The sequence below is a fragment of the Rhinichthys klamathensis genome, unplaced genomic scaffold (assembly GCF_029890125.1).
Source record: "Rhinichthys klamathensis goyatoka isolate OS25496 unplaced genomic scaffold, OSU_Roscu_1.1 h1tg000082l_1, whole genome shotgun sequence".
Lineage (NCBI taxonomy): Eukaryota > Metazoa > Chordata > Actinopteri > Cypriniformes > Leuciscidae > Rhinichthys > Rhinichthys klamathensis.
The window spans coordinates 1,169,873-1,186,159 of NW_026606624.1; positions in this window are offsets into that span (position 1 = coordinate 1,169,873).

Genomic DNA, 16,287 nt, shown 5'->3' on the forward strand with positions numbered 1-16,287 from the left:
GACTGTGGTTAGTGTGGTACAGAAACTTGGTTTACGCTGGCTATTCTCTGCTGTCTCAGACGACGATGTTTGTCCCGTTTTAGCCACCGTAGCTTCTTCGAAAGGGAGGGGTGAGCGGTGGGCTGAGCCCTTAGTGCAAACTCGCAACCGAACCGCTAGATGTCGCTAAAAGTCACACACTGCACCTTTAAGCCGCCTTTCCACAGCACACGACAGCCGTCGGGCCGGAAGTCATTCATTTCCAATGGAGAGTCGTACGGGAGCTGCGGGGAGTTCCGATCATAATCATATGCGTACTGCAGCGTACATGCGGAAAATTCGGATCGGTATTGAGCTTTAGATCATATAGGCTACGGTATCATAATGCAATAAAATTATCTTTTCCCTAATTTGCATAATTTGTTGGATGAGCAAAATAATCATCCAGCTTCTTCCTGTCACGGTACGGTTACCAAAAGTGAAGGAGAGGACTCAAGTGCAGCATAAGGGGTATATTTATTAACAAAACACAAAACAAAAACCCACGAGCGGGAAAACATAAAAGATAAAGCATAAAACAGAACCAAACTAGAAAACCAACCTGACAAGGAACAACATGAGCATGACAAGGAAAACCGGGGAAACATAAAGCAAAGATCCGACAAAGACTGTAAACGAGGGGAGACTTATAAAGGGAACAAATCAAGAGGGAAACAGGTGGTTGAACTCAAACAATAATCAGGTAACGAGGGGGAGGGATCAGACAATGACATGAGCACATGGCCCAACATAACAAACACCCAAGTGTCACACAGGACAGGACAGACACGTGACACTACCCCCTCCCTACGGAGCGGCTACCAGACGCTCCATCCGGTGGCACGGGAGGGACACACCAGGGGGGCACGGGAGAGACAGGAACATAGGGCGGCCAGGGCGGTGAAGAGCCCTCGGGCGGCCAGGGCGGTGAAGAGCCCTCGGGCGGCCAGGGCGGTGAAGAGCCCTCGGGCGGCCAGGGCGGTGAAGAGCCCTCGGGCGGCCAGGGCGGTGAAGAGCCCTCGGGCGGCCAGGGCGGTGAAGAGCCCTCGGGCGGCCAGGGCGGTGAAGAGCCCTCGGGCGGCCAGGGCGGTGAAGAGCCCTCGGGCGGCCAGGGCGGTGAAGAGCCCTCGGGCGGCCAGGGCGGTGAAGAGCCCTCGGGCGGCCAGGGCGGTGAAGACCCCTCGGGCGGCCAGGGCGGTGAAGACCCCTCGGGCGGCCAGGGCGGTGGAACAGGAGCAACCACCGGCTCAGGAACTGCAGCAGGCACCGGCTCAGGAACTGCAGCAGGCACCGGCTCAGGAACTGCAGCAGGCACCGGCTCAGGAACTGCAGCAGGCACCGGCTCAGGAACTGCAGCAGGCACCGGCTCAGGAACTGCAGCAGGCACCGGCTCAGGAACTGCAGCAGGCACCGGCTCAGGAACTGCAGCAGGCACCGGCTCAGGAACTGCAGCAGGCACCGGCTCAGGAACTGCAGCAGGCACCGGCTCAGGAACTGCAGCAGGCACCGGCTCAGGAACTGCAGCAGGCACCGGCTCAGGAACTGCAGCAGGCACCGGCTCAGGAACTGCAGCAGGCACCGGCTCGGGAACTGCAGCAGGCACCGGCTCGGGAACTGCAGCAGGCACCGGCTCGGGAGCAGCAGCAGGCACCGGCTCGGGAGCAGCAGCAGGCACCGGCTCGGGAGCAGCAGCAGGCACCGGCTCGGGAGCAGCAGCAGGCACCGGCTCGGGAGCAGCAGCAGGCACCGGCTCGGGAGCAGCAGCAGGCACCGGCTCGGGAGCAGCAGCAGGCACCGGCTCGGGAGCAGCAGCAGGCACCGGCTCGGGAGCAGCAGCAGGCACCGGCTCGGGAGCAGCAGCAGGCACCGGCTCGGGAGCAGCAGCAGGCACCGGCTCGGGAGCAGCAGCAGGCACCGGCTCGGGAGCAGCAGCAGGCACCGGCTCGGGAGCAGCAGCAGGCACCGGCTCGGGAGCAGCAGCAGGCACCGGCTCGGGAGCAGCAGCAGGCACCGGCTCGGGAGCAGCAGCAGGCACCGGCTCGGGAGCAGCAGCAGGCACCGGCTCGGGAGCAGCAGCAGACACCGGCTCGGGAACAGACACCGGCTCGGGAACAGACACCGGCTCGGGAACAGACACCGGCTCGGGAACAGACACCGGCTCGGGAACAGACACCGGCTCGGGAACAGACACCGGCTCGGGAACAGACACCGGCTCGGGAACAGACACCGGCTCGGGAACAGACACCGGCTCGGGAACAGACACCGGCTCGGGAACAGACACCGGCTCGGGAACAGACACCGGCTCGGGAACAGACACTAGAACAAACACAGTCGCAAAGACAGACACAAACACAGACACAAAAACTGGGTCAGGCTCAGGAACAGGCACTGGCTCTGCCTCCGGCTCTGGAACGAGCACCGGCTCCGCCTCCGGCTCAGGAACGGGCACCGGCTCAGGAACGGGCACCGGCTCCGGCTCCGGCTCAGGAACGGGCACTGACTGTTCCACTGGCTCAGCCTCCGGCTCGGAAACGGGCACTGGCTTTGCCTCTGGGTCAGAACCCGCAGACACTGGCTCTGCCTCCGGCTCAGGAACGGCTGAGACTGGCATATCCAATATCCGAGCCAGACGCTCCAGGTAGTCCCCGTTCAGGAAGGCAGAGGAAACAGGGACAGTCTCTCGCTGTGCAGACGGGACGGGGACAGTCTCTCGCTGGGCAGACGGGACGTGAACAGTCTCTCGCTGGGCAGACGGGACGGGAACAGTCTCTCGCTGGGCAGACGGGACGGGAACGGTCTCTCGCTGGGCAGTCGGGACGTGAACAGTCTCTCGCTGGGCAGTCGGGACGGGAACAGTCTCTCGCTGGGCAGACGGGACGTGAACAGTCTCTCGCTGGGCAGACGGGACGGGAACAGTCTCTCGCTGGGCAGACGGGACGTGAACAGTCTCTCGCTGGGCAGACGGGACGGGAACAGTCTCTCGCTGGGCAGACGGGACGTGAACAGTCTCTCGCTGGGCAGACGGGACGTGAACGGTCTCTCGCTGGGCAGACGGGACGTGAACAGTCTCTCGCTGGGCAGACGGAACGGGAACAGTCACTCGCTGGGCAGACGGGACGTGAACAGTCTCTTGCTGGGCAGACGGGCCTTTCCTCCTTCTCCGTCCGCGACGGCGAGAAGCAGGTCTCGAATTGTCCCCATGGACCGATGAAAATTTGGTTGAGCAAAACGTAGCGATGAAGTAGTCCGGGCAATCCAAATACTCGTCATCCATGTGATGATCAACCAGATTCGCCCAGTAAGACTCCTCGTCCTCCATGCTGCTGAGTCCCTTAGTGGTCGGATCTTTCTGTCACGGTACGGTTACCAAAAGTGAAGGAGAGGACTCAAGTGCAGCATAAGGGGTATATTTATTAACAAAACACAAAACAAAAACCCACGAGCGGGAAAACATAAAAGATAAAGCATAAAACAGAACCAAACTAGAAAACCAACCTGACAAGGAACAACATGAGCATGACAAGGAAAACCGGGGAAACATAAAGCAAAGATCCGACAAAGACTGTAAACAAGGGGAGACTTATAAAGGGAACAAATCAAGAGGGAAACAGGTGGTTGAACTCAAACAATAATCAGGTAACGAGGGGGAGGGATCAGACAATGACATGAGCACATGGCCCAACATAACAAACACCCAAGTGTCACACAGGACAGGACAGACACGTGACACTTCCATAATGTTGTTGTGTAAGAATAACAATTTGAATAACAATAGTGGTTTGTATATAGATATTTTTGTTCTCATTTAATTTCAAATTATGTAGCTACAGGAGTAGAGTGAAAATAACAGAAATCATGACAAATGTCCACTATTGACCTAACTGTAGAGGCCACTTGAAAATGTTTAGAAAACGGCTTTAAAAGTGTATTTAATCTGTCCTTCTCCAGTTTCATTTCCACACTGTTAACCACGCTGTAAAAAATGATCGTGATTTTAACGGTAAAACACTGTAAAAATGCTACAGTGAAAAACTGTTAATTGGTTAACAGAAAGTTTCCTTACTATATACGGTAAATAACTGTGATATATATAATGGTACATTTAATTTAATTTTACTGTAAAATACCGTTAAATTTACAGTTTTTGGAAGTGAAAAAGAACTAGTTATTGTATAATTTACAGTGAAAAAATGTAAATTGACATTCCCACAATTCCCTGTGTGACACTTCACATTTGATGTATTTTGTTTTTAAATAACTGTTTCTTCATAATTGTCTTAGTTTTTTTCTAATCAGTTATGTACATTAGGGTTTTATGTTACATTTAATGTTGTTAAATGAATGCTTATTGCATTTTTTAAATTTCAACATGTTACCATAATGGTGTTTAATGTTTGTGTGAATGACACTGTGCAGCTTCTATATATTAGTATTAACATTCTTGTGGAAGAGATGCTTGTGATGAGCTTTGGTTGACCATTTGACTCTCATCACTGCTGTGATTGTTGGCTCTCGGTGTATTACAATGGAAAAAAACAGATATTAATACTTCAAAAGGTCAGTATATATCAACATTATATCAGATAATGAAATACGGTTTATTGCTGTAAAATTATATACGGTTAAAAGTTGTAAAACCTAAAACATTGCTACCGTATTTTTAACAGGAAAACTCTGGTAACCACAGCTGCCAGGGTTTTCCTGTAAATTTAACGGGTTTTTTTTTACAGTGAAATGGTTGTTGCTGTAAATGTATTCTACGTTATGGGAGCACCCATTTCCCTCCAAAATTAAACACAAAATGATTTAATGCTGTGTTTCTGCTACTCCTCAGAAAAAAATGCTATTAAATGGAAGTCATTTAAGTGTCAACGTAATAATCAATGTAGGCCTACATTATGCGTCAATATTTACCGCTGCAAATATAGCTGCGAACACATAATATGACATATGTCATAAGAGGGTCACTTTCGTTCATAAATCTGTTGTTTGTTTTTTTGGCTATGTATTATTAATAATTGTAACTCAGTCTATAAGGGTTTATATTTCACATATGTTAGCTTAACTTGCAATGTTCTGTTAATCAATCAATCAATCATCCTGAATGCAATAAAAAACTTTCTTTTTTTTAGCAAATCGTTTGAAGGAATGATTCAAACACACTTTTTGCCACCGACTGGCTCTAAAGGTGTGTTCGGCTTGAAGCAGTGCCGCGCAGGCCAATCGGTTTGTGACAAAGAAAAGAGAGAGCGTTTCGCAAGATCAGTCTGCGCAACGCCGCTTCAAGACAAACACACGTTAAGAGTTGCAAAAATCAATTGAGCTACAAGAAAACAAGAAGCAGCTTTGAGTTACAAATACAGGTTTTTTGTTTAAAACATGATTTGTTTAACTCCAAATAGTTACAAATCAACATGAAAACATTGTCATGTCATTTTATTGACATGAGCTAAAACAAAATCCAGTGCTATACATTAGATAGAGGTTATTAGCTAGTAATGATTTTTTTGTCTTGAAAGTCATTCCCGACCCAGTGGCTGTGCTTTCTGTAGGGAGGCAGCGCTGTAAGGCGCTCACAAATCTAGCGTTGTCCTCATAACTTCCCTGACCAATTGGCTTGCCGGGCTCTGCCAAATGACTCAGCTGTCCCCTCCAGGGTCCAGCCCATCGCTCTGCCAGAATAATACCACAGTTCCAACAGGGGCCATTCCTCCACGGAAGCCACTAGACGATCATTCACTCTGGTAGGCTACAAAAGGGATATAGAAAATATGATTTAAAAGAGGGGTGCAGATGGATTTGCCCTTCATCAACATAAAACTGATTAGTATAAGAGTGATTCAGGCTGTTATGGAAGGTTTCGGGATTGACGGATGAGGGACGGATTGTGACTGAAGCGAGTAAAAGAAAAGATGCTGAGACCTCATCTCAACACAGTCCACCCTTCTGGAATCAATATTAGCTCAGTGTGTTCTCACACAGCCACAGTTTTGTGCCCTCTCAGCAAAGACAGAAACTGGAACACAGCATTAAAAATGAAAGAACCAAACTATTAAACTAACAAAGGTGCTCTTGGTGTACAATGAAGACAAGGCTGCCATCTGCTGGTCAGAGTAGCCATTGTTATTTCTTCTGAAAACACAGATTGTTAATTTGTAATACTTTACGATGGCATAAAAACAGAATTTCGTTTGGCTGAGGCAAGTGGTTCCCAACCCTGGTCCTGGAGGACCCCGAGCACGACACATTTTTGGGTACGTTTACACGACAGCGATGTAGCCTAGCCTACTAAAATCGGAAAAGATTTTCCTTTGCCTTTTTTTTTGCGAACAGACGACAACGTTGTCAAAACGATCCCAGTTCACACGAATACAAAAAATAAATAAAATGTGTTATTTTTAACCTACAATTTTCAGATTTCAAATCACCATCATGTAGGCCTACTCTTTATAGCATTCTGAATTTTTTTAGTATTAGCCTACCACACAAAGCATGTCATTTTTCATTGTGATAATGCATTTTCTTTCTTTATTATTTACATATGCTGTATGTATGTATGTATGTATGTATGTATGTATGTATATATATATATATATATATATATATATATACACACACACTACCGTTCAAAAGTTTGGGGTCAGTGAGAATTTTATTTTTTGATGGAAAGAAATCAATACTTTTATTTATCAAGGACAGTAAAGACATTTATAATGTTACAAAAGATTCTATTTCAAACAAATGCTGTTCTTTTGAACTTCCTATTCATCAAAGAATAAAAAATAAAAATAAAAACTGTACAACTGACAGACCAACAACTGTTTCAACATTGGTAATAATAATAAATGTTTCTTGAGCATCAAATCCTCATATTATACTGATTTGTGAAGGATCATTTGACACTGAAGACACTGACACTGGTGATGCTGAAAATTCAGTTTTGATCACAGGAATAAATTACACTTTACTATATATTCACACAGAAAACAGCTGATTTACACTGGAATAATATGTAATACTATAACTGATTTTTGTTGTATTTTTAATCAAATAAGCGCAGCCATGGTTAGCAGAAGAGAATTCTTTTAAAAGTATTTAAAATCGTACCGACCCCAAACTTTTGAACGGTAGTGTATATATATAATATATATACTCTCTCTGTGTGTGTGTGTGTGTGTGTGTGCTTTGCATTTCCTTGCTATAAAAACTATGTTAAATTCTTAGATTCTTAGATTTAACCTATGCTTCAATAACAGACTGAATCAGACACAGTCCACGGTTAAACAGTTCATCTGTTTAAAAAAGTCCACAAGTAAAATAACAGCTAATGTGTGCAGGGGCGGACTGGCCATCTGTGTGATCTGGAGTATCACAGAACGGCCGGTACTCCAGGACGGCCGGCGGGCCGGCCCACCACCCGCCACACACGCAGTCATAACCTGTTTTTTCCCCCCACTAATCTGTTTCACACTCCAGTACTGTAGGTGGCAGCAATGCACCTTTAAGTTGGATGCCAGCGCGGAGCATTATCAGCTCGGCCCAAAAAAACTGCGATCGCGGCCGAAGCAGCTGTGCGGACTGATCTCGATCACGCGAACATTATTACACAGAGTTGCGCGATCCACTGAGAAGCATTTCAATTCAGCGCAGAATTCTCTATCTCTATTATAAACCCACAGATGGCTGTGATTTAAGCTAGTTAAAAGCCAGATTAAACAGCGCTGATATTCTCAACATCTTGACGCAAAAAAACAGGCGAAACATTGTTCCAAGAACAAACCAGTTAGAAGATATTTCACTCCACAACTTATGAATTAACTGTAACTTAGTAAAACAAACTTTTTTGGCAGAAATGTGCCTGTATTCATATTAAAAATTCTGTCATATTAATAGTCATGTAGGCCTATAAATGTAGGCTATTAAATGTAATGCAGTAATGTTTTTGTTTAGAAGTTATGGCAGTTTATTTATTTATTTTGCATTAAATATTTATACTAAATGTTTATGCTACAATAGGTTTTTAGAGAATAATATATATATATAACGAATTTTTCACCAATTGTTGAACCAGAATATCAAGATATTTTATTATTTCGCATATGATGGTGAAAAATAAAAAAGTTAAAGTTAAAAGTAAAGGTAAAGGTAAGGTAAAAAACACCACCATGTTATATGTATAATACCTATTTTTGAGTATAGCCCTTCTAGATTATTTTATCCCTTGAGGTAGCCCTCACACACAAAAAGGTTGGAGACCCCTGGTATATAGTAACTAAATGTTTTATAATTACAAGTTTGTGTAATTAGGGTTTCTGTAGCCAGTGACATTTCATTATTTGTATTTTATTTTCAATGCAGATGTAATGGCATTGTACATTTTTTTGTTTTTATTTGAAGACTGAGGCTTCATTAATAAACAAAACCCCAATTGTCATCATTGTTTTTGAGATATTACTTGCTGTGAATACCTTGTCTGATATAGGTTACAGTATTGTGGCATAGTATCAGGACATTCTAGTGGCTAGGGGCGAATGGCTGGATGATGGGCCTATTTGGGAGAAAGTCCAGGGCTGTTTTTTAGCCCCAGTCCGTCCCTGAATGTGTGTCAGGAAAGGCTGCGCAGTTAGTGTGGTGTTTGTTTTGATCAATAGATGGCACTGTTGCTCACTATAGCAGCTTCATGTCGTGTTATTCGTCGTCTTTAACTAACTATTACTTACATTCTAAGGTCTTGATAACACAAAGGCTTAATGTTTGGGTGGTTAACAACATAGCCTATATACAATAAACAAATATTCACCTAGTCCTAGAATGCTAAATCAATAAAATAATTACCATTCCAACTTCTTCTCTGTTCTGATACAGCCTACCCACAAATCGTCACTAGATGGCGACAGAGTGCGTTTTTTGCGTCGTGTTTCTTTTTTTTTACGCACCACCACCTATTTATTTTTCTTTCAGGGTGGCAGATGGCACAGTGAAAACAACTTAGAGCCAGAGAAGTCTTTAATGAAGCTGCAGGGCATGTGTGCTGTGAATACATCTAAAGGGCATTACAGACCGCACTAATGTGTCAGTGTTTCCCCCCTCTGCAGTATCTCAGTGAATGTGCGCATGTGCCTGGGCTGAGTTACCCAACGACTCAGAGTTCATAGTGTTAAGTAGGTCATACTCAGCAGGTCAGACGTGACGCTCGCCTCTGGAGGAACGTTCTATCATAGTTCTATCACGCGTTTGAACCTCACACTCCATAGTTCACAGTGTTAAATAGGTCAGTCATAGCGGGTCAGATACGACCATGTCGACCGTGGACAAATTTGTTCTCGAAAGTGTCTAAGTGTAGGCTGGCCACGTGTGCTGTAAATATTAATGTAAAGTTATTTTCATACCGCAGTAAAACTAAAAAATGAAATCTGGTGTTTGTGATTGAATGTCAGCTATTTTCAATAATTTTACATTTAGGCCTACATTTAATCATTTAGCAGACGCTTTTATCCACAGCGACTTACAAATGAGGAGGAACAATAGAAGCAATCAAACCAATAGGACAACGATATGCAATTGGCGTGGCCCGTGACTATTCCCAGTTACAGTTGTCTAGCACAGTAGCCTAGGCTACACATCATGCACAGTAACCCACACGTAGCTAGGTTTTTAATACAAAAATAAAAAAAATATATAGAATAGGCTGTTAGTATTAATGGGTCAAGTGTGTTGACGAATTTTGGACCCCCAAATATGATCATAAGCTATATATTTTATATATATAGGCCTATAATATACACAACATACATTTTTACAGAAGGCTATAAATAGTGTCTTTATACAACATATAGCCTAGGCTATAAAGACCCAACTTATACTGTAAAAATTAATGTGTGAAAATATATTTGAAAAATATTCAGTTTCTATTGTTACCATGTTAAGTTTTTTTCCCGTTAGATGTATTTATTCTTTTATATTAAATATTTTATTATTTATCTAAATATATTTTTATTTAGTTTAATATTATTTTTATTTCACTGTTTTTCATTCCCATCCTAAAAACGTAAAGGGTAGCTTTATATTTCCATGTGTAAAGACTCAATTCATACTGTAAAAATGTATAATTGTAAAATATTATTTGAAAGATATTTAGTTTACATTATTACGTTTTCCCGTATTCACTATAGTAAAGTACTGTTGTTCTATATATTAATTTAGATTAAATATTTTATTATTTATCTAAATCTATTTTTTTATTAATTTATATAGCTATCTTTTATAAATCATTTATTTTTTTACACTGTCTTTAATTTAATCCTAAACGTTTTAAAAGCATCTATATATTTTCACAATTTATACTGCAAAAATCGATATTATGTGTAAAATATTATTTGAAATATTTAGTTTCTTCTGTTACATTATGATGTTCTTTTCCCTTGCTATAGTGCTGTAAATTTGATGTATTTATTTATTAACAATAAATATGTTGTTATTTATTTGGTTTAATCTTATTTTATTATTTATTTATTTTACACTGTTTCTCTCTAAACGTTTCCACGGACACTCTATAGCCCCCATTTCTGGCATTATATCTAATGCTATTGACTGTAATTGTACAGACACTGACCTAAATATGCATTTGAAATCATCCTCAAATTACATTGTGTGTTCATTAATACACAAATCATGCAAGTGATTTTCTATTTTGTTTAATACCAACAGACATATTTCCATCCTTTTTAAAGCAATTATAATGCCTTACCTTAGTTTTTAATGTTTCACATGTGCTGAATACTAGCACATTATCATTCTCACATAGTTTCCATCCTCCACCAATTCTGCTTTAGATTTAAAAAAAGGAGATAATTCAGTTATTACGAACATCATCACAGTACTATATCTCACTGCCTCCCTTTTTTTTCTCTGGCGGGCAAGTGGTGTGTGTCTGGGACAAATTTCCAAAGCATTTGGATCTCTGTCTTGCATTAAGTTCCTCCACAGACCTTCAAAAGGCTCAGGTCTTTGGTTAAAGTTAGAGAGATGTGCAAATGATCTCTGGTAATTGTGGGGTGGAAGAGATCCAGATCATCTATCTCAGAGAACCATCAAAGATCTTTTAGGTTTTAAGTGTTTAAAAATGGTGGCTCTCAAAAGGAATGTGCTTTGAAACAGCGAAAGGCAGACCTCTTTAAATACATCTTCATTTTCGCCTGTGCGTATCTTAATCCTATCCATGATGCGGTAAAATGGGGGTCTGTTCCACATAAAGCCTGAAGAACATGGACTGATTCTGTTGATGGCTCCTGCTACTGAAATGAGAACTGACCGTGTACGGATCTGGTAGTTGGTTGGAAATTGTTTGATTTTGCCTAAAACAATTACGAAAATACTTCCAACTGTTCAATAATTCACTTTAACTGGACTACTCAGGAAAGAACATTGTAAATAATTTATGCATTGAATGTTATATTACACAAATGATGACTAGTTCAGCTGTACTGCAGTGTATTATTACATGAATACATATTCCACTGAATTATACTCGGAACATTAGAGACCTTTTTGCTAAACTATTCTGTTTCTTCTAATGGCAAACTATTGTACACCGCTGACTTTTTTAATGCAAACACTGCAATATTTAATGACACCTGCGGTCAAAACATTTGTATTTTTCCATATTTGCGTGTAAAGTTGATTGAAAAATCTAATTCTAAAAACATTTAAATAATATCTTACCCTGCTGTCTTTTTGGTATGCAATAATATTTAAAATGCATTTGTAAATTTATATTTATTTTAAGAAAAGGTTAAAAAATAGCATATCTAACTCTTGTATTAATTCAAATAAATAATACAAAAGAGAATGTTTGAAAGAGTTACATATGCTATTATTATTATTAATAATAACAATGCTTCCAAAATGCTACACACAACAAATAATAAACAACAAAAAGAACAAGAACAACAACACCAAATAATGATAATAATAATAATGTGGCTTTCCAACTGCTCAAGGTTACAAAACAAATAATAATAATAATAATAATGTATAAATAGCTTACCAAAAGCTCAAGGTCACTGCACACATAACAAATAAACAACAACAACAAATAATAATAATAATACATCTATTTAGAGGAAAAGAGAAAACATTTTTGGAGCATTTGTATCTGAACAGACAGTGTCAGGAATTTTAAAAATGATTTAAAAAAATTATAATTTGTCATCAAAAATATTTTAGAGAAAAAATAATAATAGTAATAATTAGCATCACAACAACAACAACAACATTAATAATAATAAAACTTACCTCATGATGAGAGTCTTATATAAATATTTTGTATTTCAGGCAAATGTCCAAAGCAAAATCCGAGCACACATTCCAAGTGAACATTTCCACAGTCTCCATATGTGAGCAACTGCTCTTTCACACACAGTCTCAAGGACTCTGAATCAACAATCTGACAGCGATCTGGCAAAAAGCTTCCACACCTGTCATAACTGTCCCAATGCTGAGGAAATCTGTGAAAAATGGTTTAAAAAGGTCTCATGAATCGAATATTTTCAAAATGCACTTACTAAGCTGAAATGTTCTTAAGCAATTTGTACCACAAATATCATCTGGCTAAATAGAATATTGTTCATATTAGTCAAGTATTTCAGAAATATTAGTATTCAGATTTTTCAGAAATAATTACAAAATATTAAACATCACAGAATTATTAAATAGCCTATTATAAATAAAAAATCATTCCACTGCAAGTATTTCCATCAGGTTTTCAAAAAACAACATCTAATAATCCTTAAAACTAAGATCCTTTTTTCTGAGATTCAAATTTGAATGAGATAAAGGTTATTTAGTAACGTTTGTTCTTGAAACATTGGAATAAAACGTTTTAAGGATGTGTAAATGTTTTTAACAAAACTAATATAAATTATATTTGCTGTGTATTTTTAAATCTTTCTGCATATATTTTTGCTATATTCTGTATTATATATGACTATAAATGTGATCCCCCTGCCTCCATATAGTAGGCTAGTCTTTCTTTTTATATATAAATCAATATTTACATGAACTATTACTTTTACGCCATGAAATGAAAACTTAAAGTAACATCACGGGTCAGACTTTATTATCAAGACTATCATAGTTTTGTTTATATTTTCACACAACATGATTTAACATGAGTAATGTTTTCCCGATGTGAAAAGCTGTCATCGTGAGCTCAAGTGGTCTTTTTGAACTGCTCGCACTGCAACCAATCTCTGTAATGGCTCATTTGAATGGCATTTCTAATATTTGACTGTATAATATTTGTACTCCCAGAGTGCAAATTTGAGAAATGTTAGGGATGTAGAAGTAAGTCTTCTCAGCACGGGACGATTCAACTAAAATATACACGACCAGAACAAAGCCAGAACAAACGATCCGCTCCAAATGGCTTCCACTAGTGATAGATGGATATTCACAGTACGCCTCGGCCATCAGATCCAGCCAGTGTTTCAGTTATCTGCAGACGCCACGACCTGGAAAGCTCACTGATTGCACTTTGATTGACCTGATACTCTTTTAAATATCTGCCGATCCTTCAAATAAGTGAATCGCACACATGGCCACTGTTTACATAGATTTGTAGTTTCCATTTTTTTTTTTCTTAGCATGACCACATCATGATCTTTTAAAAATGTGATTCGAAAGCAATGATGTGTGAGTGAAAACTATTCCGGTCATCATCATCGTCATGGCCATGAATGAAAAAGCAAGGGGCGTTTCCATTAATCTAGATATTTCTGGGCATTCACGTCGAGTTTGATCACTTTCATGTGCATTTCCAGTGAAAGATGATTGTTGGGTTTTTGGTCCCGTTCTGTTGAGGGTCTGGCGCTGGTGCTATTCATGCTGAGCCCGCGGTGGCAGTGGTTAACAGGGCGTAAAGGAGGGGGAAGCAAAGGCGGTCGGGATTAGATGAGAAGAACTGTTGGATTGTCAGCGGGTGCACTGAACTCCTGAACTCCAACTTCTCCTCGCAGGAGGCGCGTTTTTTTTTCTCGCATGCCAGTCTCGGCGAGGTCAGCGAGAGGTCGCGGGGCTTTCACACATTGGCCCGTTAACGAGGCCTCCGAAGCGGGGCGAGCTGTGAGGAGACACTGGGATCCGGTCGGAGAGAACAGCAGGAGGGGATGTGCAGACTAGCGCACTTTGTGAAAACCCAAACACCCTACAGGAACATCAGCACAAAGGCTGTAGCATAAAGGCCGGTACTATGAGGGGTGATTTGGGGCATATAAATGCATTTAATGTCAACTTTCTAAGGAGATATTTCACTTTACTCCTGTCTTCAGGGTGATTTTACAACTGGGTCTTTAAAACATTGAAATAAATGTTCCAGGTTGAGTATAAATTAAGATCAGTATTGTAGATTACCACAAAAAATAATTTTGGCCAAAATTGAAGTGATGGTAGGCCTAAGGAACTTACAATGGAGTTTAATTTTATAAAAGCACTTACATTCATTCTTCTGATAAAATGTCTGTATTATTTTAGCTGTAATTCTGTTTTAAATAATCAATATAAGGTTTATTGCATTGTTGTTGTAAATAAGTTGTAAAGAAAATGTTACTGAGCCCCTTTTCACTAAAATCATTTTAATGCACATATTGTTTATGTTTTGTAGCTATGCTCTAGAAACAGTGAGTATTTTAATGTTGACGGATTGGCACTATTCATTTCCATTGTAAGTGCTTTACTGTAACCCAGAATTATTATTATTTGTTTTATAGAAAAGAAGGGACAAGTCACTTCATTTTTGTGGTAATCAACATTATGCCACAAACGCTGTTGATTAGACATTTTCTTCATCACATAATAGAAATATCATTGGACCATGTGAAGATAACTTGATGGGAACAAAAATATTAAAATTTGGGTTATTTTATTTTAGTCAGTTTACCTTCAGTTGTTAGATTTTTTAAACACTATTTAATTTTACAATAATTTTAAAATCTTTTTTTTAAGAAAGGAGGGAGGAAATTGTAGTATTTTTTGTGGTAAACAACATTATGCTACGACGCTGTTGATTAGACATTTTCTTCATCACATAATAGAAATATAATTGGTCCATGTGAAGATGAATTTGATCATGTAAATTATTATTTATTTTGATTATTTCGTTGTTTTTATTTGACTAATTATGACCTTTTACAATAGTTTTTTTAATCAACATATTTTTTTAAGAAAATACATTTTTCTGGTAATCAACATTAGGCCACAAACGTGTTGATTGAGCAAACATACTGAACCTGGAATATTTCTTTAAATATTTTGTTGCCACTTTTATCTGAAGCAAATTACACTTCTTTCAAGCTATACATTTTTAGTATTATGCATTCAAGTTCAACCCATGACTTTGGCATTGCTAACGCAATGTGCTATCAGGAAAACAAGAACTGAGGCTAACACACAAATCACAGAACGTTGTATAACAGATCTCATTTCATTTTTTAATGAGGAGAGTCAAGTTGGGCTTTTTTCAATTTTTAGAAAATAAACCAATAACAATATTACAAATAATGAAATTGTTACATCATTCACAGGGTTACAGTCAAATGTACATTTTATACAGCGAAACAGGACCTCAAATCTCTGTCACAGTGGTCCAGGTGTCCAGGTGCTCTATTTGGGCTAGCCGAGAGAGAGAGAGAGAGAGAGAGAGAGAGAGAGAGAGAGAGAGAGAGAGAGAGAGAGAGAGAGAGAGAGAGAGAGAGAGAGAGAGAGAGAAAGTCTGCTGCCCTGTAATGAAAACCAGGGCTGAGAGACACGCGGAAGAATGCACTACTGTCTTCCTAACACCAGAGGGTACTGCGACCCTACAGGCACTACAGCTCGGTTCAGGAAGCCATTTTCTATCCGAGAACTACCCACCATATTTGGAGGATGCAGGCAGAAATATTGACCAATAAGAGCGAGCCAGACCAGCTTGTATTTACGTTCACAGTCGCACATAATCATCATAATAATGGCTTTGCATTGGTATTATGCTGTGGCTGTAGCTGTGAGCATGCTGTTCACAGCTTGCTGTCACCCAGCTTTCAACAAAAACCTTTAAATGGTGCACGGTTCTGTGCTGATCACGTTTTAGCTTGCCAGAAGGAGCATTTGCAGTTCGCATGTCCACATAATGGAAGCTTATTGGTTATTTTCTCAAGCAATCTGAGCAAAAAGGGTTCTCAGTTTTAAAAAATGTCTACGTACCATCTTTCCCAGCACTTTTAAAGGCTTAGAGCT